Source organism: Ceratotherium simum, chromosome 27 (genome assembly GCF_057802395.1).
Source record: "Ceratotherium simum simum isolate JZ-2026a chromosome 27, ASM5780239v1, whole genome shotgun sequence".
Classification (NCBI taxonomy): Eukaryota; Metazoa; Chordata; class Mammalia; order Perissodactyla; family Rhinocerotidae; genus Ceratotherium; species Ceratotherium simum.
This window is the reverse complement of record NC_141926.1, coordinates 29072194-29098365: the sequence shown is the minus strand read 5'-3', so window position 1 is coordinate 29098365 and position 26172 is coordinate 29072194. Positions and strand designations below refer to the sequence as shown.

Below are 26172 nucleotides of genomic sequence, written 5' to 3'. Positions count from 1 at the left end.
TTCAAAATCCGTTTTCAGTATTTCTACAGTCCTAAGTATGTATAGGAGAGTTTTGTGTCCTATTTTCCTTCACTAGGATTAGGATAGATCTAAATTTTGTAAACCAAATACACACTATAATGGAATCACAAAACAGGCAACCTTTTTTTTTTTTTTTTTTTTTGCTGAGGAAGATTAGCCCTAAGCTAACATCTGTGCCCATCTTCCTTTGTTTTGCATATGGGACGCCACCACAGCATGGCTAGATGAGCAACACGTAGGTCTATGCCCAGGATTTGAACCTGTGAACCCTAGGCCGCCAAAACAGAGTATGTGAACCTAACCACTATGCCACTGCGCTGGCCCCAGGTCACTTATTTTTAATAGATGGGAAAATTTCATAACTCCTAACAAACAACTTTAGAGTTTACATAAAGTTGGAGAAAAATAACTCTATCTCATGATAAGATCTATCATTAGTAAGAGACACTGACTGACATTTCCTAACCATCCTTAAAAGCATTCCAGTATCTATTACACTAAAGTTAGACATGTACATACTCCACAACCCAGCAGTTCCATTCCTGTGCATATACTCATCAGAAACGAATGCTCATTTCTACCAAAAGATACAAAGAAGTTCACAGCAGTCTTACTTGTAGCCCCAAATTGGAAAGAGATCAATGTCCACTTAGAGTAGAAGGGATAAATGGTGGTATAATCACTCAGCGGAATATAGATGATTGGGGGGAGGAGGGCAAATCATCTACATACATGGACGACTCTCATAGACATCACATCAAAAAAATCAGGCACAAAAGAGTTCACACCACATGATTCTAATTGTATAAAGTTCAAAAACACACAAAACTAATCTATGGTAAACAATGCCAAAGATTAGTTTCTGTTGGGTAGAGGCAGTAAGGACCAGGAAAGATAGCCTTCTGTGGTAGGGTGTTAGTTACACAGGATATGCTTATGTAAAAAATCATTGACCTAGCAAGAAAGAGTGTCGTCTATTTGACTATATGACGTTATACTTCAGTAAACTGTTTTTTTTTTAAATATGTAACTTTTTTTAAAAAAAAGGGCCTGACATATCATGAGTTATTTTCAAAATAATTACTTAAACCAATTCCTATTCTGAATTTACACGAGAGTTTGTTTACTTAACCCTGCAGCTAAATTTAACTCCTTTTTAATAAAAAGTAGGGGCTGGCCTGGTGGTGTAGTGGTTAAGTTCATGCGCTCTACTTTGGCAGCCCAGGGCTTGCAGGTTCAGATCCTGGGCGCGGACCTATGCACCGCTTATCAAGCCATGCTGTGGCGGCATCCCTCATATAAAGTAGAGGAAGATGGGCACAGATGTTAGCCCAGGACCAGTAAAAAGAGGGCCAGTAAAAAATCCTCAGTAAAAAGAGGAGGATTGGCAACAGATGTTAGCTCAGGGCTAATCTTCCTCACCAAAAAAAAAAAACAAAAAAGAAAGAAAAAAGAAACCAGTTCCACTTTATTCAAACCTACTCTTAATTCTGAAATTCTACAATAAACTTTCATAAATGGATAATTCATAATGACTTTAAAAGTATAACAGTCCTCTTTATAACTAATAGATATAAACTATTTGAATGTTCATATCTTCAAATATTTAATTTTAATAGTTAATTCTTATCTTCAATTTAAAAAGATAACTTTAAATTCCACAAAATCCCAGAGTTTCTGATCATATTTCTTTCACTTATAAAGTATATATAGTAAAAATTAAATTTAATATTTGGGGGTTCATTTATAAGTTCTCTTACAGTCCTATTGTGCTTATTTATTTTATTTATTTATTTTTTTTTTTTAATTTATTTATTTATTTTTTCCCCCAAAGCCCCAGCGGATAGTTGTATGTCATAGCTGCACATCCTTCTAGTTGCTGTATGTGGGACACGGCCTCAGCATGGCCGGAGAAGCGGTGCGTCGGTGCACGCCCGGGATCCGAACCCGGGCCGCCAGCAGCGGAGCGCGTGCACTTAACCGCTAAGCCACCGGGCCGGCCCTATTGTGCTTATTTAAATTTCTTATTCACTTTTACCTTCCCCCTCATAACTGACAGGAGGAGGGGAAATCCTGCTTTGCCAATAGCCAATAATCTTCAACACAGGGAGTCTCTACCGTAAAAGTTCAATATCATGTGCTACCGGAACATAAAAAGCTACAATCATACAATCCTAGAAATTCATACTACTCGACAAGTGATTAAGAAAATTTGTAAAGCTGATTTTTGTGTTACTTCATGTGAATATAAATCATGACTATACAGTCAATAAAGTAAATATGTATTCAAAGAAGCTGACCTATTCACTACAACTTTAATTAATACATTATTTTATTAAATGTATTTATGTGTCCTTCCTTCATCTGTTTCTATTCCAAGCAAAACAGCTGGCAAGTTTTCTAAAAGGAAAACACAAGACCTAGGCGAGGTATAAAAGTGGACGCTGAGAAGAAAACCCTGGATACGGCTGACGGGGACTGTGTTCACCACTGACTTTAGTCAAATCAGCTGGTGTGTCCACATGGGGTCTTGGGTTGCAAAAGACAAAAACATAAAGCAGGTAAGTTTCTCAACTGATGATCTTAATATCCTTCCTTCCTAGTAGTACATCACATGCCCTGAGACTCAGGGTCTGCAAGTAGACGAATTATTATGCTACACCAATCTAACCACATGTGATAATGCAGATAGGGAACTTAGGTGATGGATGTTCAGAGGCAGAGTCAGGTGACCTGGTTGAACGTCCGTGGATTCTGATGACAGACTGATGGAAATACATATGGCAGCTGATCCCTACACTAGAAGGTAGAGTTGTCATAGGCAGGAAGGACTTTAAGACTGCCTGATTATTTAATGTATATTTCACATCGTCTTAGATAAACAGGCACCTTTTACATCTCGTTTTCAAATCAAAACATTCTTTAAAATAAGTCTATACTGAAAAGGTAAAATGCAAATACTTCAGATGTTTAAAACAGGCAAAACTGGTTCCATCTAAACCAGATTTCTTTTACTCAACACAAAATTCAGAATTTACCAACACTGAAATATATCCCTAAATGTCAAACTAGTTTATCAATATCTGAAACTTAAAAAAAACAAATAACAAAATATGGCATAATATTCTTTCTTTCCTATAATTGGAAACCCTTAACTACATTTTAAAAAATGGATCAATGAGACAAAATACAATACCTCCTGGATATGTTTCTCCCAAAGGTTAAAATAATGGGTCCTGAGAACAGAGTTCCGAAATTGCTCACAATCCAAACACTCTCTGAAAATTAAGAGAAATAAGTGTTACTTCAAGTGCATCTCATCTCAAAGAATTTCAACAGCATGTTTTATAACAGAATCTTAACTACTGACTAAAATTATCTCAGAAAACAAGAAAAAAGATGTATTGCAAGATAAAAAATATTCTTAATTATACATGCTTTCCTTGGGCATAGCTGTTGCCTACATCTGATGAAAAATCTGCATTATAAAATGATTTACCAAAATACACTACCTGTCTGTCTTTATATTACATAAACACCATCACCTATTCTTAAGGGTGTGAGAAGTTAATATCAGTGATGAAGAGGAATTCTGATCAACGATTCCGGGAGAAAAAGTATTAGAATTATTTGGCAGTCAACGTAGAGTTTGAAATACCTCTTTTTTTTTCCTAGACCACTAGGAACAAAAGTGTTCAACTCAGAATTAGAGCCATCCTAGATATAGAATGCCATCAACATGTAGGAAAGTTCATACTTTCAGGAACAAAAGAGTGAGTGAAAAAGTTTTTGGCCAGCAAGAGACACAGCCTACCCTTCAACACTGTGGTGGCTGAGGAAACTTTCTATTGATCAACGGGCTGATGGGCAATGAAGCTAGCTGCTGCTAAGGAAGGCATGACGCCAACTCCCTGATTCCACTATAGCAGCATTCCATTTGTGTCAGCCACTGCACTTGTATCTGGTTTACAATTCTCGAATTCTCAATTCCTATCCCATAGCCTATGATCAGTTCTCAAGGATTATAGCTTAGCCTCCAAATAAATCCATAAACCTGAACTTTAACCTCCCAAAATAAAGTAGCTATTTTCATTATCACTTCATTTCACCAGTGCCCTTCAGTCTCCTTAAAACTATACACAGGTACCAAATTTCTTTGAGGAATGCTTCCTCAACATCCCAGTGAAGCAGGCTCCTCAACCACTATGCTTCTAGGGCACTTTCTCCGTATCCTGCTTATTGTTAGCCCCCCTGTGAACCCTTCCTTCATCCTTGAATCCCCCAATACCTAGCATGGAGCAATGCACAGAGCTGATGCTCAGCGACTGTCTGCTCGATGAAGCAGTGAATCTTAGAGGCTTTATCAATTAATACACCACGCTGAAATAAAAATAATACCATAGAAGGAAAGAAGGCAGTTACATGGGCCAACCACAATGAAGAATACTTGTCTTTCTTTTAATCATTTCGCACACACACACACACACACACACACACACGCTCAGTTCTTCATCAGCAAGACTCTTGGAGTGTCTGTGTCAATGCTCTCCCAACCCCTACAGACAATCAGCTCAGCTAGGTAGCACGTCAACTTTCTGCCCAGGTGAACTGGGACTCGGGTCCTGTTGTCCGAGGTCCTGCATCAACTCACATGATAATTGGACATTAATACAAATCCTCTAAGCACATACATCATCAGCTCCTAAGCTACCTTCCATCAGCAACAGGGAATGTCACCTATATGTGTAAGTCAAAGATATCTAGAATCATAACTAAGGGCAGAATGTTCCCACAATTTTAGAAGCAGACAGAAGGCATCGCCTTAAAATAGAATTATAAGTTTTAGAGAGAAAAAAACAAACAAAAAAACTCTGAAGAGATCCTCTAGTGATTAAAAAAAAAAAGCATTATCACTTTCTATTAGGACACTACTTTTTCAGCAGCTAAATAAAAACATTACCAAATCATTTTATGTAATAAAATTTAACCTTATTTTGACCTTGCTCTTAAAGGAGACAATCTTCTCTATCCAATAAGATTCCATCTGAACTATGGAAGATGATAGGCAATACCTTAATTGCATTCATTTACATGACTGAAACTATTCTGGGCTGAAGTCACTGACTGCAAGGTCACAGAATACAAAAAAGTAAAATGTACGAAATACCGAGGAGGAATGATCCCCTTAGACAGGGTGGTAGCACATCTCCCTCCCTCGTTAGGAGATACAAAATTGCAATCAACAGGTGCAGACACCACCATTTGAAAGCACACATATACACATTGATTTTATAAATATAAGTACATATTAAAAATATACCACAAATATATATTGGAAGAAGTTCATCATATATTACAGCTTTCCTATTAAAATCAATGTGCCTGAATAAAGGCAACAGACAATTCTATGCCCCAATAGCACTTAAAATCAAAACATTGTCTCATGAAAACTTCTAACAAGTAAAATTCGAGTTACAAAGCTATCACAATTTTTAGGACAAGAATTGCAAACAGAGGATCCTAAGTATATTAAGAGTCTCTGCTTTTATTTTTTATAATCTAAACAAGCATACATTCAACTAATTTGCTTTGGAGGAGCTGACTTTACATGTCTCAAAGCCAATAATATCACATAAGTAAAAGTAGGGAAATAGAACAGACTGACAGAAATTGACTACCATAGGTTACAAGGGACAATACGTATTCCTCAAAAACCTCAGAATATATCCAAACACACATAAAAAAGTTAACCCTACAAAATATTTCCCTTTAGTTTTAGTAAAATTCTAACACAAACTAGAGATTCGCACTTGAATTTACTGGAGAAAAGAGAAGGAAACTAAAAGGACAGGATCTAGGGCACTTTAAAAATGTTTCTAATAGTAGTACAAATGTAGAGCATCAAACATTTGTTTTAGGTTTAGTACATCACCAGGAGATTCATTTAAGAAGTTTCTATCCACTAAATTAGATAAATCTCCCACATTTAATTCACTACCCAAGTGCTTTTACACTACTCAAGCCAATATTTTGCAATTTAAAAATGATTTAGTGAAAGAGAAGCAATGATATTATAAAATTTATGCTTCTTCACCTTCTCTCCCTTCATAGAAGGGCAAGACTTTTTTCATGTAAATCTGTATTAGATCCAAATCATTTCAACTGATGCTACTCCACAAAGACACAACGATGAATACATATTTATTTAAGTACTATATTCCTAAATAAATCCCAATACCGTGATGTCACTTTGTCCTTTTTAAATGAGAAATAAAATATCTCAATTTCTCTCTGTAAGTTAAGCCAATTCACTTTGGAATAGCTTAGTAGTAAAATAAATGCATACATATATTTTAAATACCAGTTACTATTATGATCCACATATAACTTTCAGTGACTGTATTTTCTTTAGATATTTTAATTTTCTTTCTATAAGAAGCAATTGAGGGCCTAATATGATATATATAATCTGTATAACTATGTAACAGGGAATTCATGATTCACATCCCTTGACAAGGATAACAGCATGGGGCCAATCAGAATCTTCTAATATTGCTTCCAGTGTTCTTGGTCACATTTTTATTTGGACTTAAATCTCAGGTTGATGATAATTTTCTGATAAAGATGATAACTTTTTGTTATTTCTCAAACACTTCCCTCTGTCCACTCAAAAGACTAAATGCTTTATGTGCTTAAAGCTCACGGATTATGATCACAATATCTAAAGTTCCATTTCATCCACATAAAATTAGAATTTTTCTTTCCTTGGATATCAGAATATGTTAAAGCCAATTTTTATAATCATACTCTAGAGTAGCCTTTGTATATCTTATATGGGCTACAACCCTGACCTGAAAACGAACTATATTAATGGCATCACTCTTACAGCTCTCAAAGTTGAAGAAAGAAATAAGTCCGAGTCTAGGTTCAGACACACTTCATTTTAACAGCATGCATCAATCTCAGTTGAGCACAGTAAATCCACCCACAAAGCAAGTACGCGTATGCACGAGTGCGTGTGTGTCTGTGTATGTGCGTGCCTCTTTCCATTTTCTCTTTTCTTTTCCCTTTCCTCTTCCCCAGGAGGTCAAAGAACAAAATATTACACTTTTCAAATATATATAATGGTACGGAGATAAACTGTCCAACTGTCTGAAAAAGAAGTACCTAAATAAAGAAACTTAACCAATTCTCTATGTAAAATTAAATCCTGGACTGATAGAGTTGCTCAGATAACACTCAGAAAAGAACAATGTGACCCAAGTGTAAGGAACAGACCAAAAACACTCCATAAAACCAAGTATCTGGAATGGGCCATATCTCCATGTGAAACACCTGCTACAGAACATGTTAATTCACAATTCCATCTAGGAAATATTTTTCTTCCTCTCTCACCTGTTGCCCCGCTCATCTTGCATTCAGCTCCATAAACAGCAGTTATCCCCATTATAAAACAGTTGACGGTTAAAACAATGAGCCAACGAAGAAAGTACAATCTTCTATAACTGACATTTACTGCATTGGCCTTGGACTTCTAATCTTTACCAGACGGGCACACAAATCAATCCATCAGCTCATAAAGGTGTGCTTTTTTAACCTCTAAAACAGATGGGATTGGCCAGAAGTGTCTGGCATGTCAAACTGCTAATCACTGCTGCCCTTTGCACAAAATAACCCACTTAAGTTGAGGCATGGTTGCACTGTAACCGACATTAGTCTGTGGGAAACCCATTTAACTGTCACACACTCCTGCCACTACTGCTCTCCCTTAATTAAGCCTAATGCCTTATGCTTTGACCTTTTGTTCTAGCCTATTAACCCTATCTAGTACAAGTTCAATTATGTTAAACTAAAAACTTTGCTGTAAAATATTAAATGTCAAGCTCAAAAAATCATAAGGGACATCCTCCTAGCCCTTAGTTCTATGCACCCTGTTACTCAATGCATGCGACAGCAAAACCTCACTTTTGGAGTGATACTGATGCTTAGAGAGTCAAGAAGAACCAAATTGTCATTCTAGTTCACCGCCTTATCTTACAAACTGAGGCCAGAAAACATTAAATGACTTGCCCATTTCACAGCCACATGGAAACCTATCTAATCTCTAGCTCTAATCCTTTCTTCTCCATGGTATCTCCAATTAATAGTTAAACCTCCCAGCAGTGTGTTAAGGATACTAATATTTTCACCACAAATTATTACCTTCCACCACCCTCTCGAATACACTACACAAACAGGCCTAAAGCAAAATAAATGGGCACATCAACAGAGTTTAGAAGTAGCTTTTCCTTTCCTCCCCACACTAAAACTTTCGATCCTCTCACCCCTCCTTTTTTCCTTTTTAAAAGTAATAATGGTCATTGAGAACTGCTCAATTCTGCAACACTCACAAGGCAATATGCACGAAAATAAGTGTTTTTCTTTCCTGATGCTTCATTTAAGTATTCAATAGATCAAATGACTTAAGTTACAGAAAGCAATTACAACTTGCTTCTTATCCCCAGTGGACAAATTCACAGCTGGATAGCTTTAAAAATATCTCTTTTTTAGACCTACATGTATATGGATCGCTATTCACATTTACCAGAATTCCAAAAAATAAAAACAAAAACTTTAAAATTTACTGAAAGCAAAATCAAATGTAGTCCAAACTAACACACTATTATCACAGGGGTATTTTAGTTTTAGCAAAATGTGTGCTATTATTCCTCCTTCCATTTACTTCCTACAACTACAAAATTTTTTTACTACTCTCGCTGTGACACATGAAAAAAATTTAAAGCTCAATAACATAAAACAAAGTTTGGATTTCTATGACTCATGTGAGGAAATGCATATTAATTTTAGATTTTCAAAAGACTTAAAGTCAGATTTTAATTTCATCTTTCTTGTCAACTGCCCAAAGGCCCATTTTTACCTATTTTCAATATTAATCAATTGCCATTTTTGCCTTTAGCAACCTAGAACCTTACAGCTTAAGGCAATATGCCATTAAACGGAATATATAATAATTTTCAAAAGAAAAATCACTCAGAGTTGTGCTAAAATGATGAATAATTCCAATGACAGAATTTACTACTTTTTAAGAGGTAAAAAGACAATGTGGTGCAGGAGTTTAAAACTCAAAGTGAATGTGTTCACATCACTGGAATGATACCTTCAAAGGAAAGCATCTCTTGGCGGTATCAGGAGGAATATACACCAGGATGTATAAAATGTAAAATATGTGGATGGACAAGTAGTCAAAGCTAAACAGACACTGGTAGCAGGGACAACTACCAGCAACTAACGAGCCAGAGTCTCAACTGCCTTTTTTAGTGAAAAGGATAATAATATGAATTTAAATGAGACATCATGCCTTAGTTACAAGAGTCAGTTTATGAAAGTAGAAATTAAGTCTGGATCTCTGCTGAGGAATCCAACAGTGGGAAACTCACACTAAGGTACAGAATTCATACACTCTATAACATACTGACTGACAATGAGGAACACTGAACGCAGAAGGCAGTCCACACACTCAGGATAAGGCTGATGAAGGCACCAAGTAGAATACACCACACATAAAGAGTAAATGTGCTAATTTTTCTACCCTTTTACTTTGGACAATAGCCAATTAGCCTGCATATCTTCTTTTGTTATGATTTATAAGCATGTGAATACACAGAAAAATATGTGAGCCATGAGATGTTTTTTCTGTTTACCAAAGACATCCACTTCCAAGCATGCATATCGTTAAGCTTAGTAAAAAAAATCTTTGTCTTCACAAAGCAAGAAACTGAGTTAAAGTGATTTTGAGAGCATTTGTTAAATCTCAATCCTGTAAATATATATCCCAGATAATCTATACATTTTCTTTGGCATTTGAAAATTGCTAGTCTAGAAATTTCTAAGTTCTATTTTAAAATAATTTTCTTTTCTCCTTTAGCATTAGTAATCTAGTTGAACATAATAGTGTTCTAACAGTCAGAAACTCACCTCCAGTGAAGAGCAAATCCTAATTTTTAAAAAATAACAAAAGGGCTTCATACAGTACTTAAGTCCTGTAACTTAAGTAGGTTTTGAATTATAAAGTCATTCTTGATATCCTCTAACTTTTAAGGTTACTGAATGCCAAAATTAATTCTAGACACGAGATTCTGAGATGCCTCCATATTCCCAACCAATCAAATCCAATGCAATTAAATGTGTCAATCTGGTGGATCCTTGTGACTACCGGAAGTGAAGCTAAGGAAACTACCTATAAGGCTCTAGAAATATTTTGTTTCATTTCCTTAAAAGAAATCAAATGTTGCCCCCAAAGATCTTGTTGAATATGTTTTCTAATATATTGTAGTTTGTGTAATTTTGAAGAAACTTAGCATTACAAAACAATTTCAAGCGCCAAGTAATTATAATGTCACCAACAGTTAAGTTTCACTTTTTCCCTCATAATTAATATGCCTGGAAAGAAGACGATAAATTTTAAGGAAGAAATATTATTCCTTTCAGAAGTTCTAATCTAAACAGACTAAAGAAAAAAACGTAGAACAGCAGATATTATGCATAAGTTATACATAATAATTAGCAGCTATTATGTATAAATACATAAAAGCTCCATTCCTGACCCCAAAAAGCCAGATTTTACCAACAGCTGGGATTGGTACAGTTCAATTCACCAAATGTTTATAACAGCCTTCTATGTGCCAGGCACCTACAGCACTGAGAATACACTGATGAATAAGCTCCTATTCATGGAGCTTACCATCTACTGAAGAAGACAGACGTTAAAACGAGTGTGACTATCACAATCAGGGGTACAGAGAACTGTGAGAGACAAATCTGATCTTGTTAGAGGATTGGAGACTGTAGAGAACATCTACACTCTGCAGACCACTGTCCCACGAGTGAGAATATTCCTTTCCAATTTGCTTCACAAGGTCAGGAATGTGTCAGTCTGTGGCCCACGTAACAGCTACCATTAGGTTTCTTCTCTTGCTCTTTCTACGGGGGTGGAGCTGGATGCACATGGTTCAGGGCACAGTATCAGCACTAACAGCGCCCTCTCATCTTGGTACCTTTTCACAGGAGAATATGGGAATGGGGTCCATAACCTCTGCATTATGATGTTCCCAATCGAACCAAGAGACCCAACCACCTCCACAAATTGTTTCAGAACATTATTCTTTAATAATAAGTAGAGCTGGCCTGTGAATGTTCTGATCACACTAGTGAACTAAAGGTACCTGGCTCTGTTAATCTGCAAACAGAAATTCCCCCACTGATTTTTAAATAGAATTCAAAACACATATAACATGTAGAAACAAAGCCCCTGCCTGAACAGATGTGCACCTGTACTGTAAAACTTCTCTTTTGAAATTCTAAGCCTAGAAACTACACTCCAAGTACTAGAATGTCAAATGAATTATAAGACTGTTCTGAAGACCATATTTTAATAGCATGAGAAGAAAACAAGCTACAAAAACAAGGGTGACGTAGTTGGCCCTTTCTCACTCCACTTCTTGAGACCTAGTCCTTCTGGTTATCATGATCCTTCCTTGGGGTTAGCTTGGACTTTACTGCTGGATCCATCACCAAAGTTTAGGTACTCCTTAACGCCTGGGACACAAGCCCCTCTTTCTGAGATTGCCTTAGCAAAAACAAACAAACAAAAAAGTGTGAAATAAATCAAGACAATTTCTCATCCTGGGTTTACCCAACTGCTAGCTGTATGAGTTTTAAAATTTATTTAAATTCTTAGGAGCTCCATTTCCTCTTCTGTAAAATACACATAATAAATGTTTTGGAAATTTAAAATTAACATGACAAAACTGGATACCCCTGCCAATTAAAAAAAAAAAAGGTCACGTGAGAAATAAGGAAAACAGGGAAAAGAGGAAACAAAAATAGAGAAAGAAGGAGGATTAAGAGAAAAAAAAAAGTATATGAGTGCTAAATGCTGGCATTTATCACTCTTTGATTTACATTCCACACCAACTACCTATCCGCTGTGCTTTTCCGTTAAGCAAGATGCCTCTATAAACCAACTTGCTTGAAAATGGGGAAACAGGACAAGGTGCCTCTAGGACAAGTGCGTTTAAACCCAGAGCATCCACAGCCTTTATCAAATTCCCTTCCAACCTGAAAATCTAAGGATTCTATGAAATTACTTCAATTTGTGAAAGTCCAAGCAAAAGAAATTCAAAGTAAGACAAACAAACAAACAAAATCAAAGAAAACATGATGCTGATTCAGGTCGGTCAAGGATTACCAGGATAGGTCAGAGTAGCGTTTTATGAACAGAGCAAACAACGCATTGCTTTGACTTTTGCCTCAATAACATCAAACATCCGGACACCGGCAAAGAACCAGATGGTGAATACAAAACTTCCATCTTCAAGCCTTGGCCTCACGCAGATTCAGTCCATTTCAATTAAAATTTTTAAAAAGGCACGATGGCTTAAGGAAATAATATAAATACATATCTGAACTCGAGAAAGATTTTTTCCTCAGATTGTTCACTTACAGTTTCTCTCTTCTTTGGCCAGATACAATATATTCTCTTAATTAAAGATCACAGTAAAACACTCCTCCCAGCTTTTATACAAACCCTTTTGTTGATCCAACATTTACTCGGTAATTCAAAATACAAAGCATGCTAGAAAATACTATGTACCTGAGCCTTACTACTCATCCTCTGTCTCCAGTACAGTTGCAATTTGACTGCACATTTTAGTGTAGAGGGAACCACTCAGCTTGATTCTTTTGGGTTCAAAATTCCATAAATTTTAAATGAGGCAAGTAAAAAGAGGTGGAGAGGTTTATAACTCCATTTCTCATGGCCTCAACAATAAAAGAACATGCCTGATGTGTACTTAAAAATACACTATCTGCCACAAACCTAACACAAAAATCTTTCCTGATCATGGTCTACTCCCAAAATGCTCCTCGTGTCTCTATTTCTGCTTCCTTCTGATAAATTCACAAACGCCTTGTCAATTTCCTCTTTGTGCTACAGAGCCTAGTTTATTAGCATAGTGTATAGTCTTTAAAATAAAAGTATTGTGGGTGAAGATAGGTAATAAAAAAATTACCTGAATAAACAAGAACTCTTGAATAGTCAAGAGTTTTAACTTTTCAACCAGGAAGAGCTATGGCTCTGAATTTGCTACAACCACTCCTTGAAGTGCACAAACACAATTAGCGTTGGGAATACCCAGGATTAAGACCATGACAAGCTATTTTAATGAATTATATCAAGAAACATAGTTGCTTTCTCTGCCTCACAGAACACAATGGTAATTCTGTGGTACACTGCCCAAGGGCTAGCATTTGGGGAGGGAAAAGAGCCTGCAGAGCTGCCCTTGGTGACTACATTTCCCTGATAAGGAAGCGCAAGGAGCAGGACATCAGCTCTCTGAGAGCATCATCTGCACAGAATCATCAGTTGGAAACAACACGCCTTCCCGGTGAGACCGGTCCTTGAGCATCCAGGCTGGGCGGACTGCATGTGCTGCGTGAGTTCTGTGGCTAACAGGCTGGGAGCAGGGTTTTTTGGTGACTTTCTAAAAATCGGATAGAGACTGGTTTTCTCTTCAAAAGATGGCATATTCTCATGATAAAGCAAACTATTACCAATGAAATTAGCTATGTGACCTCAGACAAGTTGTTCAGGCCTCTCAGGGACTAGGTTTCTTTATCTGTAAAACAGAGGAAATGCACCTCTATGTCACACAGGTCACAGGGGATATATAAGGCAGCCAGCACAAAGCGTGGCACAAAGCAGGTGCCCGCAAATCCTCTTCCTGTCCCTGCTCCTCCTCCCAATGAAAAAGGAAAAGGCAAGTAACTAAATAACAACTTTTTTATATTTCAAGTTTTTACCCAATCATCTCTATTCCTTCTAAAACCACAGGCTTGAAATCTTGACTGTTTACTGTCAACAACAGCATATACTGATGTATAGAGTCAGGATCTCAGAATTTAGAAATCAAATCGAACCCTCTTGTTCTACAGATGCTGCCCGTGAGATAAAAGGACTTTCCTCTTATCTGTATCATCCATTGTTTTAGTAGCAGAACCTAAGCTAGAAAAGTATGTGTGGAATAACTAAACACAAATACTTTTTTAAAATATGTTTTTCAAAAATCAAACTTGAGCCTACATGACCCACTGTGCAAATATTCCCTTTAGGGGAAACACTGCCACTGTGATTAATTCATTTTGAGGATATTTCTTATACTCCATTTGGGAGTGTTTCATGTTTTCAAATACTTTTTCTTGATGTTCTCTACCTTCTTCTGTTGTCCTTCCTTCCTGCATTTGTTTCTTTTCCAGTGTATAAATCTACTCTACTGTAGACTGCTACAAATTCAGGAATTAAAAAAATCTTAAAAAGTGTGCTTTTCAAAAACCAGTTATAATCCCTTAAAAATTTCATATCTCTCAATTTCTACATAGATTCCTCAGGAAAGAAGTCCCTTTTTTATTTTGAACTTCTAATTCTCAAACTTTGATTGTGTCCGGTTGCACGTCAGGCTCTCTTATCCACATTATGTCATTAAATCACCACAACAATTATAATACTATTCTCATTTTAAGACCGTATATAAATGTAATGTCCTATCTTACTACTACAATGCTAAATTATCACCTGACTTTTTTAATGAGGTAACATATTTACCATGTTCACATGTTATGTACAGTATAGACAAATTCAACAATTAAAAGCACACACCATGGGGCCGGCCCCGTGGCTTAGCGGTTAAGTGCGTGAGCTCCGTTGCTGGCGGCCCGGGTTCGGATCCCGGGCGCGCACCGACACACCTCTTCTCCGGCCACACTGAGGCCGCGTCCCACATACAGCAACTAGAAGGATGTGCAACTATGACATACAATTATCTACTGGGGCTTTGGGGGGAAAAATAAATAAATAAATAAAATTATAAAAAAAAAAAAAAAAGCACACACCTACAAGGAGAAGCTGGCTTAGCCACTATGTGACTTAAGCTTTTCTCTTATCTATCTGAAGATAATCACCTGACTTTTACCTAGTACTCTCACATAGCTGGTAAAGAAGGTAGAAGTAAAATAACCAAAGCATACTACTAACAACAGAAGCTCCTAACTCCTTAGTTCCTGAGTTGTCCTCAATCCATTAGCAAATTATAGATCTGAAAACAAGGAGTAGCCCAGACTGTCATTTAACAGGTGACTGAAAAATGACTTTCTTAATTAGAAGTCCAAGGGTGAGAGACTCCTTTCCACCAAAGCTCTGAATAAACACCAACATCAAGTCAAGCAGAGCTGCCCTGGTCCCAGTGGTATCTTAAGCTCATGACTCAAATTCCCAGCAGGCTTCTAGTTTAATATTTCTTGAAACACTAGGCTTAGTCACACAGTGACCCAGAATTTAAGGCAAATAAGGGTCTCTTCCTTCCATCCTTAAAACGTATTGTTGCTAAATGACACAAAGTAAAAGAGGCAAGATGGGTTTTAATTTAGATCTTTTATTCTCTGAGGTGTACCATGTTAAAAAATTTTCTGGGGAGAGTGAACTATGCTGGCTTTGAATTTCAAATACAACTACCAACCCTGTCAGAAAAGCAATTCTATTTCCAAGGGTCTTAACAAAATGCTTTTTTTACCCTAGCCTTACTTTTTCAAAGAGGAAGAAAAGAAGAAAAGAAAGTAGGAAGGATGGAAGGAAGGAAGGACGAAAGGAGGGAGGACGGTGGGGGGGGGCAGGGATGGATGGATGGATGTCATAAGCACCTTCCTAGCCAAAGTTTCAAGATATTCTGGAGTTCTTCGTGAACTTAGTTTGACCCAAAAACCAATCAGATGAATTATAATTTCTTTAACAGGTAATTATCCATAACATTATCTTCAAGAACAATCTATCTTAAAATAGGTATAGCCTTTAAAAAATATCTTAAAATTTCTAAGTAAATATAGTAGAGTCCTTCTTTCCATAACTCCAAAGAGGGAGTTTTTTCTACATTTTTGAGTTGCCAGTCTTCTAAATTCTTCAAATCTGCTTCTAATTATATTACTTCTAGAGTTCTAGGCTAAATGTTATCTGTAGCATGGTTCAAAGTATTAATTTTCACAAAATCCTAATACAATGGTAAAAAATATCAAATTTATTTTCTCGTCATTCTTGTTCCTCTCAATGTTCTATGAACTTAAGAAAAATTATCTTATGCTTCAGGTGTATTGATACTCTAAAATACCACAAGTTTTATAATGTTTTATTTGTAATTTTTGCAAGATAGTGTAAGAATCAGTTTGAATTTCAAGGTTCATAACGCAGCGTATGGACTATAACAGTGACAACAATTACTATTAGATCCTACTTATATTTATTATGAAAAATTAAAGCTACCCGTTATACCTGCAGCAAAATGAAAAGAAAGTTCTGTTCTAAATGAACTCTAATTTTCAGAATCCTAAATATTCAATTATCCATCAAATTGAACATGAAATTTCATGGAACAAAAAAAACAGACAGGCATCTATAGCATAGTTTGCAAAGAAACCCTGATAAGACTTCAGAGGTCTCTTTGGTCCCAATTTTCCCCCTACCCTGAATCATAAGATAGTGTGCTAAGGAAAACATTCTTTCTGTAGTTATTTACATCAAGTTATCTTTATCAGAAATTCTATGAAAGAGTTCTCCAGTTCACGACCCAAATCTCCTGGGAAAACCCCAGACATTAAAAGAACAAAGAAAAGGTGATCTAATATTAATTCATTTTCTTCCAAACAAACTCTAACTCCTGGTTCTATTCTGGTACCCAAACTTGATCCTCTACTTTAGACATATTTAAGAGACATTCAAAAACAAAGTGTGCACATGCACAAAAGGGGGAATTTGTCATTTCTCCTCCACCAACAACCACTATTTACATAATATTGCTGCCCTCATAAAAGGGAATCCATTACCAACAGCAATTCTTGTCCCTGCTTCAGCATCAGGTGAAAACAGGATACGGAAACAAGAGCTCTCTCCTCCATTTACTTTTTGTTCATTCCCACCTCTGGACATCATCTTCAGTTCCATTCCATCCGCCTGCTTCACCATCTAATACTCCTGATTTCTACCTTCTCAAGTCTAGTGACCATCCTAGTGTTATATTTCTCTGATAATTGTGGTATCTAAATATTACAGAATAAGTCTGCTCATTTTCCACCCACACGGTCCCCTCAAAAAACTGCAACTTAAGGAAATGCACCTGGAACAATTTAATTCACAGATTCAAACTCATTATTCTGAAAGGTCCCCCCTCCATATTCTGTTGAAAATGTTTCTTTGACTTTTCAATAGTAATCAAAAGTTGCTTTTCAGAAAATATTTCTCCAGTTGGAAGACACGGGTACAAAGGGCTTTGTTACTACAGCAAATGCGTTTTTCCCCAGTCTTCATCCATGTAACAGTAAATCACTATTAAAACAAAACAAAACAAAACCCACCCAGGTTGTGTATTAGCCACATGAAGGGACATAAGGAAAAAGCACAAGAGGAAAGAAACTTCACCCATCACAGGCAAGAAGGGAAGCTACCAATGAAAGCAATTTTCATGGGAGAAAACATCCAAAGATGTAGAAGCTATTTATTTTAGAAAAGGGGATAAGACAGTGAGAGAGCAATGAAGGGAGAGAGAGGCGTACCATAGACAGACAAACTAGAATCCTTCTCTCCATTACCCTACACTTTAAAAGCGAACTGTATCAGGCAATCTAAAGTTTGAAAAGCAAAACTGAACCTATCACAATTTAAAGTGAACAATTTTTTTCTTGATAAAAATTAGATGTTTTGAACTTATTTTGGGCAGAATTATCTTTTAACCTGACACACTAAACCACTGTTGCTTTTCCAGAACAACACTTAAAATATGAGCTTTTAAGTTTCTTATGATCTTAAAGTTTTAAAATTAGAAACCTACTGCCTTTAATGTCACATATCCTAAGCTACTCTGATTTAAAATGACTTCTATGCCATTGTCTTCTAGTATTGGTTTGCAATGGAATCTGTACAATTAATAACATTCTTCCCTCTCATCTTTCTAGAAAGCCAAGGATGACATATCTCCTTATCTCCCTATTTGTTCCATTAGATTGACATATTTTGCCTCATCTGTCACCTTTTATAAAACTCTGCTTTCAGATATGAGTTAATTCATTTCTAGTTGTCCTCAATGTTCTAAAATAGTGATGTTTGGCAGAATTAATACAGTGCTCTAGTTCTCTCTGTTCAACTGGTATTTAATTAAAGATCTTGGAGGCCATCTTTCTCTCATGTTACACCATTTAAAGGAATGTTACTTCCTCCATGGACAATGTGATAAGCCACATGGCAACAAGGCTGCCTTCCTCAAGTCTCCCATTTAACAGATTGCTTTCCTGTGTATAAACTACCAGCAAGACAGATTACCACTTTATCTCACGTTGATTTCACTTTTCACATCTCTGAACCACAATTCTATAGTAGTCTACACTCTCTCATGTTTTGAATTTGCAGAATTTCTGGAGTTTTAACACTCCCTCATATTTTTGTTTTATCATTGTTTTTGTTTCACCTGGACATCAAAAAGTCCTAACGGCATTTAATCTGTAAGATTTCTTGAATCTCTGGTAGCCAATGTAGAAAGTCTTTAAGCAATAAGAGCTACCTTGGGGCACAAACTGAAAATTCCCTGTTTCAAATTCTTTTGAATTAATATCTTTTGGAGAATAGCCCACTCAACTTGATATATCAGAATTTTCAATTCCGAAGGTAGCACGGATAATGTCAATTGGCACTTGCTATTTATTACACAAATAATTGTTCTCTTGGATGGCCTTTTGAAAGCTAGCACTTTTTAATCATTTTTTTGGCTATATCAGAACTGCAAGAGACATGTCAATTTAAGCAAACTTCAGGAGCAATAAACTAACAAACAGACTCTAGGTGGTGGTATAGGTTATTTTTTATCATGATGTTTTGCTCTTAAAACTGCAAGAGTCAGAAGAGCCTTTAGCCTCGTTTAGACACTTCTTTATTGCGGACTTACAATATTTTAGGGTGTTTACATTAGTAAAATCCAAGTTCTGCAGTTTGCAGACACATGCAAGAAGTGAGTCCAACTAAGTCAAGTCTTTCCAAAGGCACTAAACCTGGTTTTCAACGACCTCAAAGGCACTGTAGAGAACTCCTTTGAGTAAAACCAACAATAAGCAGTCTTCTTTTTTTTTTTTTTTTCCAAATATATCTATTACTCACACTCCTAGAGCACTTTCAGGGGTAAGTATGGAAAGAGGTCTTTCCCCACCAGAATGCATGAAACAGACTAACAACCCTACAGCCTGTAGGGTAGCAGCTGTTCCACTGACTGACTCTTCTTTGTCTCTAGGAACTAATTCCAGGCAGAGAGAAGTTACCATCCCTGATGAAGCCACTACTCTCTGACTCAGTTAAATCCACTCGACATGACCAAACCTCTGGGCAAAACCAGAGCAACTAACTTCGAAGTTGAAAAACATTTCAACATGCTCAAGGCAGCAACCCACACTTAGGTGCCAGGCAGTTGAAGCACCGTTTATTTTAAAAAGTCCACTTATTTCAGTGTCTCTTCAACAAAGGTGGCAAACTGGTGATTAAACATTGAATAATCACATCAGGAAGATGCCACCCACTTGCTAAACCTATGATTCACTAATAAGCAGGTTCTATGCGATTCATAAATTTAAAGAATGAATTACCAAAGCCCTTTGCTTCACAAATTCCCCCCTGAAACGTAAAGAGCCTTCATCATATATAAACCGACAACCATTTTCACTTTGGAAGACTACAGACGGTCTCTCTTCCTCTCAAGACAGTCCCCCCACACACGCAATCTCACATTTAATCATTTACATTACCAGAGACAGACTCCACCTCAGTTCCACCAACTGAGTGAAAAGTCCTTGTAGCTAGGAACGTCTTAATTGTTTTTCCAAATAAAATGTCCTTTTAAAAACGCAAAAGTACTCATCATTCTGGTCTTTTACTATCTTCAGAACCCAATTAAATCACCAACGAGATAAAAGGTAGAAACTCCCGGAATGCTTCAGAGATCAACATGTGTCACGGACTCCCAGCTTGTTCGCCTCTAAGACACAGTTGATTCCTTTGTTCCTTCAGACTGAACACCAACTCTTGATTAAAATTTGGAAACTACTTTGGAAAGGATGGGAAGGTTTGCAGAATCTTTCCAGGGAAACCGTTCGTAAAACAATATTCACTAATAGTAAGAAGGATACACATGTAAGAGGAGAGAAAAGAAGCCTCCCAGGACCTCCACGGGACTCACCCGAAACGTGAGGCGGGTTTCTGGCTCAGGGGTAAAGTGATGGTTGAGGCCTCGGGTCCTGGGAGCCTCGCCCTCGGAGGGGAAGGACAAGTACCGACGGCCCGGGCCTGGGGGTCTGGGGTGGGCAGCGCGGCCCCTTTCCCTATTCACTTTTCCTGGCCCCGAGTCCGGCGAGCACGGCGCGGGGAGGCACTCGGGCGAGAGGCGGGGAGCTGCGCCCGGCGCCGCCCAGGACGCCCCGGGCAGCAGGAGCGAGAGCTGCGCGGCGAGCAGCGCCCGGGACTCGGGGCCCAGGGGCAGCCGAGCGGGGCGCGCCCCCGGCCCGGCCACCCGTGCCCAGCCGGCTCAGGGGACACGCCGCTCGGCCCAGGGGCGGCACGGACGGGCCGGTGAGCCCGCGGCTAACTCCACAACTTGGCCGCCCCGCTGCCCGGGCCCCCGAGTTCCCGGGGAGATTCGGCCCCGGCTGGAGAGGCGGGATCTCCCCGGAAACGGTTCCTCCCGGCCGCCGAGGCCACCCCGCCGTCCGCGATCGCTCCCGCCGCCCCGACGCCCCCGCGGCCCTGCCCGCCAACGCCAGCGCCGCCGCGGGCCGCGCTCCGGGCCGTTTCCGGCGGCGCCGCGGCCGCTCCCCGGAGCCCCCCGGCCGCGCCCGCCACTCACCCGAGGCCGCCGCGGCTCCGAGCCCCGGGCTCCGCGAGGCTCCCTCCGCGAAGGCGCCGCGCCGCCCCGTCCTCCCTCGGCGCCCCGGCCGGCTCTCCCCGCGCGCAGCAGCGCTGCCGGGCGCAGCGGCGGACGCAAGGCCACGGGCGGGCGCGCGCGGGCGGGCGCGGGGCCGGCTCGTCCCTCCGCCGCGGCCGCCGCCTCCTCCGCCGCCGCCGCCTCCCGAATTCGGGGCTCTGCTGCAATGTCTGCGAGGCTGACTTTGAGCGCCTCGCTCGCCGCCTGCCCGCAGCCGCGCTCCTCCCTCCGCCGCCGAGGCCGCCGCGGCCCAGTCCCTCCCCTCGCCGCTCCACGCCATTCAGCTGTTCAGCCAAGTTTCTTAACCCTTTTTTTCCCCTCCCGCCCATTGTCACCGGGGCCGCAGGCAGCCGCTCGGGGCCGGGCAGCTCGCGGGAGCTGAGCAGTCCCCTCGGTTTTGTGCTTATCCTCCTTGCCCGCCCTGCCGAGGGCCGGCGGGGGCTGCCGGGCCCCGGGCAGCGGAGGATCGCGTGGGCCGGGAGAGGTGGGGGCCCCTCGCGCCCGAGCCGGCCCCCTCCGCTCCGGCTCTGTCCAGCCGCCCCCGAAGCGCCTGGACAGCTCCTCCCGGAGCCCCGGGGCATCGTTCTGGCCACACGGGCCAAAGGCTCCTCTCGGGGACACAGCCTGGGGGCCGGGACGCCCCGGGTCCCCGCCTGGGTGCTGCCCTCCTCCCATGTCACCCCACACCACGCGCCCCTGGGCTCCCTCCCACCCACCCCCAATTTCCACCACCTTGTGATCTGTGTGTCCTGCTTTAATCCTGGGGGGCACAGGCACTAAGTTCAGGTCACTCTGACTCCACGCCCAGCACGTAGTAGGCACCCAGGAATGAATGTGGAGTGACTCCAGAGGCAAACTGGGCAGGAGACCTGAGGAGTGCCCGGGGCAGCTCCTTGGACGGACGTAGGACCCAGGAGCAGGGTTTATCGTCAGCTGCTTTGTCACTGCGAAGTCTCCAGCGGAGTCTGTCAGCGAATCTACATCATCCCTGGGAAGAATTTGACCCTACAAGACGAGGCAAAAAGAACAGGGCTGCCACTTCTTCGGCAGCTCTCTTCAGTTCAGTCTCCAGATAAGAAATAACAATTACATCACGGGGCCAGGGAGGCAGCGCTGTGGAGCCTCTCGGTTTCCTGCAGCCGAATCTCGCTGAACCCGCCTCTTAATTGCGGGGGACATGGATTGGTGAAGCAAGAGAGTGGAGGGAGGAGAGAGTCAGACGAAAAAGAATTTCCCCCTTCTCTTTGTATTTGCTGTTTTAAAATCTTATCCTCAACGCTGCCCAAACATCTAACTAGAACTATTAACACCCCTTCAACACCTCCCCAGATGTCAGGTTTCTTTTTGACTCCAGCGTCTAGCGTTTAGTAACTCGCCATGAAAAAATTACCAGGGGAAATGAGTGCCGTTGCTGAAATTGTTTTTGCTCGATATGAGAATGCTCAAGTACAGCTTAGCCTCACCCTAAACTCCGAAATGGTATGCCTGTGTTAAAACACTTATTACACAAAACAAATGAGTGGATGAGGCACTCCATTCTTATATGTAGGTTTTCATAGCCTTAAGAATTCGATAGCATTTGAAAATAGAGTTGCTAGTGCACTTAAAAAAAAAAAAAAAAAAAAAACCTATCCAAGTCATAAAACAGTATTCTATGCTTGTTATGTAATGGCTATCTTGTGCACTTAAAATTTCATTTAACCTTTAAAAATATGAAGGAGAGTTTTGGAATACCTTCATAGTCTTAAAAGTGAAGGCGTTTTTTCAAATTAATGCTTAATAAATCTAGCACTTAGCACAGTCCTGGGCACATGGTAGGAATATTTTGCTTAATGATGATGGTGCATTTTAGAACAATTATTTTACATCACCCTAGTGATTCAACTGTGTGATCTGTTGCCATCTTATATAGTTTAAACTTCATGCGATGGCTTATTATTTGCATATACCACAGTTTGAAATCTGCTTAAGGCAACTTAGTAAAGTCTGCTGTTCTATATTGCATCATTTATCCAATATTGGATAAATGAGAGAACTGTTCCAGTTAGGTGATGATCAGCATAATTGGAGTATGACCCTTTACGCAGTCAAACTTCTTTTTTAAAAAACTATTTTTGACTGTTATATGAAGATTTTCTAAACTGTATTATACATGTTTTTGTTTTCTTAAGTAGTTTATTGGACTTCGTTTGGCTTTTTCTTGAAAAGTCAGGGTTAATTTTATAAAAAGTATTTGTTGTTGTAGGTTGTAGTGGATTCAACAAATGCATCGACTTCCTGTTCTCTATCAGGCTTCTTCCTAGGTGTTAGGGACGTGCCCAGGAGGTATATAAGCCATCAATTGCTGCACTGAAGGATTCCAGGATACTATGGCTTAGTGATTATCTCTGCCTTTTGTAGTTTCTCTCTCTCCCCCTTCACTAGCTGACAATCTGTTTTCCTTCCTCTGTTGCCAGCTTGCTTGCTTCTAATATTCTCCTCCTCCTCTGATAGGCAGCTTCTAGTCTGGTGCAGACTGGGAATGGGAATCCAGATAGCCTCACTTGTCACAATTCAGTCCAATGTAAGGGATTGATGTGCTCACCAAGGAGTAAGGCACATGAACCTTAATGCATAGACTTTGGGACCGATATTTGGACTACTCAAATGTTGCTTTGAAAAGCATTCTTTTTACTTCTTAACTGGGTTTGGATCATTGAGGTTGATAGATAAACAACCTCCTGAAAAGTGAGGTACACAGTTAACCCAACAAGCTGAGTATTGGTCCTACTCTCCAACACTAGTGTTAACAAGTCCACTGCCGTATGTTAGATGACTTAACAAAGCTGCTCACCTCTTATTATTAATCTATCTTCTCAACCCCACAGAAAGCCAATTGTTAAAATCCTGAACTCTTTTTGATAGTGCATTAGTGTTAAGTAAATTGCACACCTTTTGTAGAATTCATTTTTACTTAATGATGCTAATTGTGTTGGGGCTATTTTGTTGTTGTTCATTGTTTTTAAAAAATCAATACCTAAACTTCCTGGCTAAGAGAGTCATTGCAAGGATACTGGGGCATATATGTAATATAAGAATGCCTATTAAGTAATTTGTATTTTGTACACAACTCCCGCTTTAACCAATTGTGATGCGAAAAAAGATGCCCTTCAGGTTATAAAGTTAAACGAAAGTATTTTTATAAAGCCAGAGTCCCTATGGGATCAGAGACTTATAGTTCAGGCTCAATATGTTTATCCACCACAAAGATGTAGTCTGAGAAAGGTATGCTTATGATGTGCTCCCTGAATCTCTCCCATTATAGCATTTTTCCACTGGGTGTTTACTTGTCTGTATCCCACTCTAAATGCAAGCACTACAGACACAGAATCCATGTCCCTCTGGTTTGCATTTGGGTACCTCTACCGCCTACCCCTGTGCTCAGCAAACAGTAGGCATTTGGAGGATATCAGGCAAGATAACTGTCATAGCGCAGAGGACAGAGTGTTTATTTCTACTTAGGGTGTGGGTGTGGGATGAGGGAGTTCAGAGAAAATTTTACAGGGAAAATAATGTCTCAGCTGGCTATTAAAAGGTAAGAAGAATTTGCCAAGTAGGCAAAGTGGGAATGGAGTTCTAATGGAAGGAAAAAGACTGTTTAACAGTAAAGAGGTGTGAAGAAAACAAAAATATACGTTGAGAAGTATCAAACCCACATTATACACTATGAACTAGTGACTAATGAATTACGACAGCTGACAAAAATATATTCAGGTGGAACACCAGTGTAGTTATGCTGTTACAGTCCCTTAGTCTTGAGAGAAGTGCTGTCCAATAAAAATATATAAAGCGAGCCACAAACGTGAGCTACATATGTGCTTTTAAATTTTCTAGTAGCCACATTTAAAAAATAAAAAGAAACAGGTAAAATTAATTGTTATAATATACTTTCTTTAACCCAATATATCAAAATGTTATCATTTCAATGTGTACATAACATAAAAATTATTTATTAGATATTTTACATTCTTTTATTCACACTAAGTTTTCAAACTTCAGTGTGGTTTTACACTCATTGCACATAGATCTGGACTAGTCAAATTCAGATGCTCAATGCCCACGTGTGGCTAATGGCTGCCATATTGGACAGCACAGCTCAAGAGGACAGACGAAATCTTTTATAGTATAGTTAAAGGAGATTTTCTTACATTGAAAATCTAAATCTTGTTAAATTTAAGATTTTATTTGTGTTGATTACTTGTGTTTAGCTATACTATGTTGATATAGACCACTTTCTTGTGTCTCGGCTTTTATGCCAATTAGAGAATCAGCAAAGTTTACATTTTATGTACTGTGTCTTCATTAACCACACTGTAGTTACAGCTACTCCTATCTCTATTAACTCTGGTGGTGGACTGTAAACATAAACCGGCTTTATGGCGGAAATACAACACTATAAATTTGGAGTTGAATAAGCTTCAAGAAAGTCTTCCCTGGAACACCGAACTACCTCTATGCTAGTTACCGTCAAGCTTCTTCCTGGCTCTAGCAGCCCAGGGTTTTGCTCTTCAATTCTTCCATGCCCAGTTACTTGTGGACTATAAAATCCACCCCAGCCGTTGTTTGAGGCAGTACCTGCCTGAAGCTGCAGTGATAAGGATGTGCTGCAGCTCCCTGAGTACTGAGGAAGGTCTCAAGAGCTAAAATGAAGATGTTTAGACACCCTGTCTGCAGGTTACTGTGCAGTTTTCCCTAATGAGATTGGAGCCCTTTTACTTTCAATGGGGCTTGAGTGCCAAGGACTGACAAAACCAGGGCACTCAATTGCTACACTAAAATGAATCCTGAAAACTGGATCTTAAAGAAAAAGTCTGAAAATGATTGCATACACACAGCTGAAAGTGTGCAAGAAAAAGGCAATACTTCAGTGAAATGCAAATGTGGACGATGCCTTCTCATTCCCCAAAGAAAGAAATGTCCAGTATAGTTAGGGGGTCCAAAAAGCCAAGAAATCCCAATGAGGCTAAGGAGAACCTGTCAGTTTGGTGATGGGTCAGTTTAATATGTCTATACAATTGAAAGTAAATATTACATGGAATCCTATCCTTTTATGTAGAAATGG

At 39.5% G+C, this 26172-nt stretch overlaps 1 protein-coding gene across 2 annotated transcripts in view; it reads right to left on the bottom strand.

The window, feature by feature from the left end:
* Positions 1-21068, bottom strand: part of NRIP1 (nuclear receptor interacting protein 1) — an 89613-nt gene extending 68545 nt beyond the window's left edge. The window contains exons 1-2 of one of the 2 annotated variants that reach the window (XM_087418193.1): positions 20331-20962; positions 3218-3299 (exon numbers count right to left, since the gene is read on the bottom strand). The gene's annotated coding sequence lies outside the window, so the exon portion shown is untranslated. Of the gene's footprint in view, positions 1-3217; positions 3300-20330; positions 20963-20993 lie in introns of those variants that run through there. The other variant, XM_087418194.1, reaches the window with a different exon arrangement.
* Positions 21069-26172: the final 5104 nt, after the last annotated feature.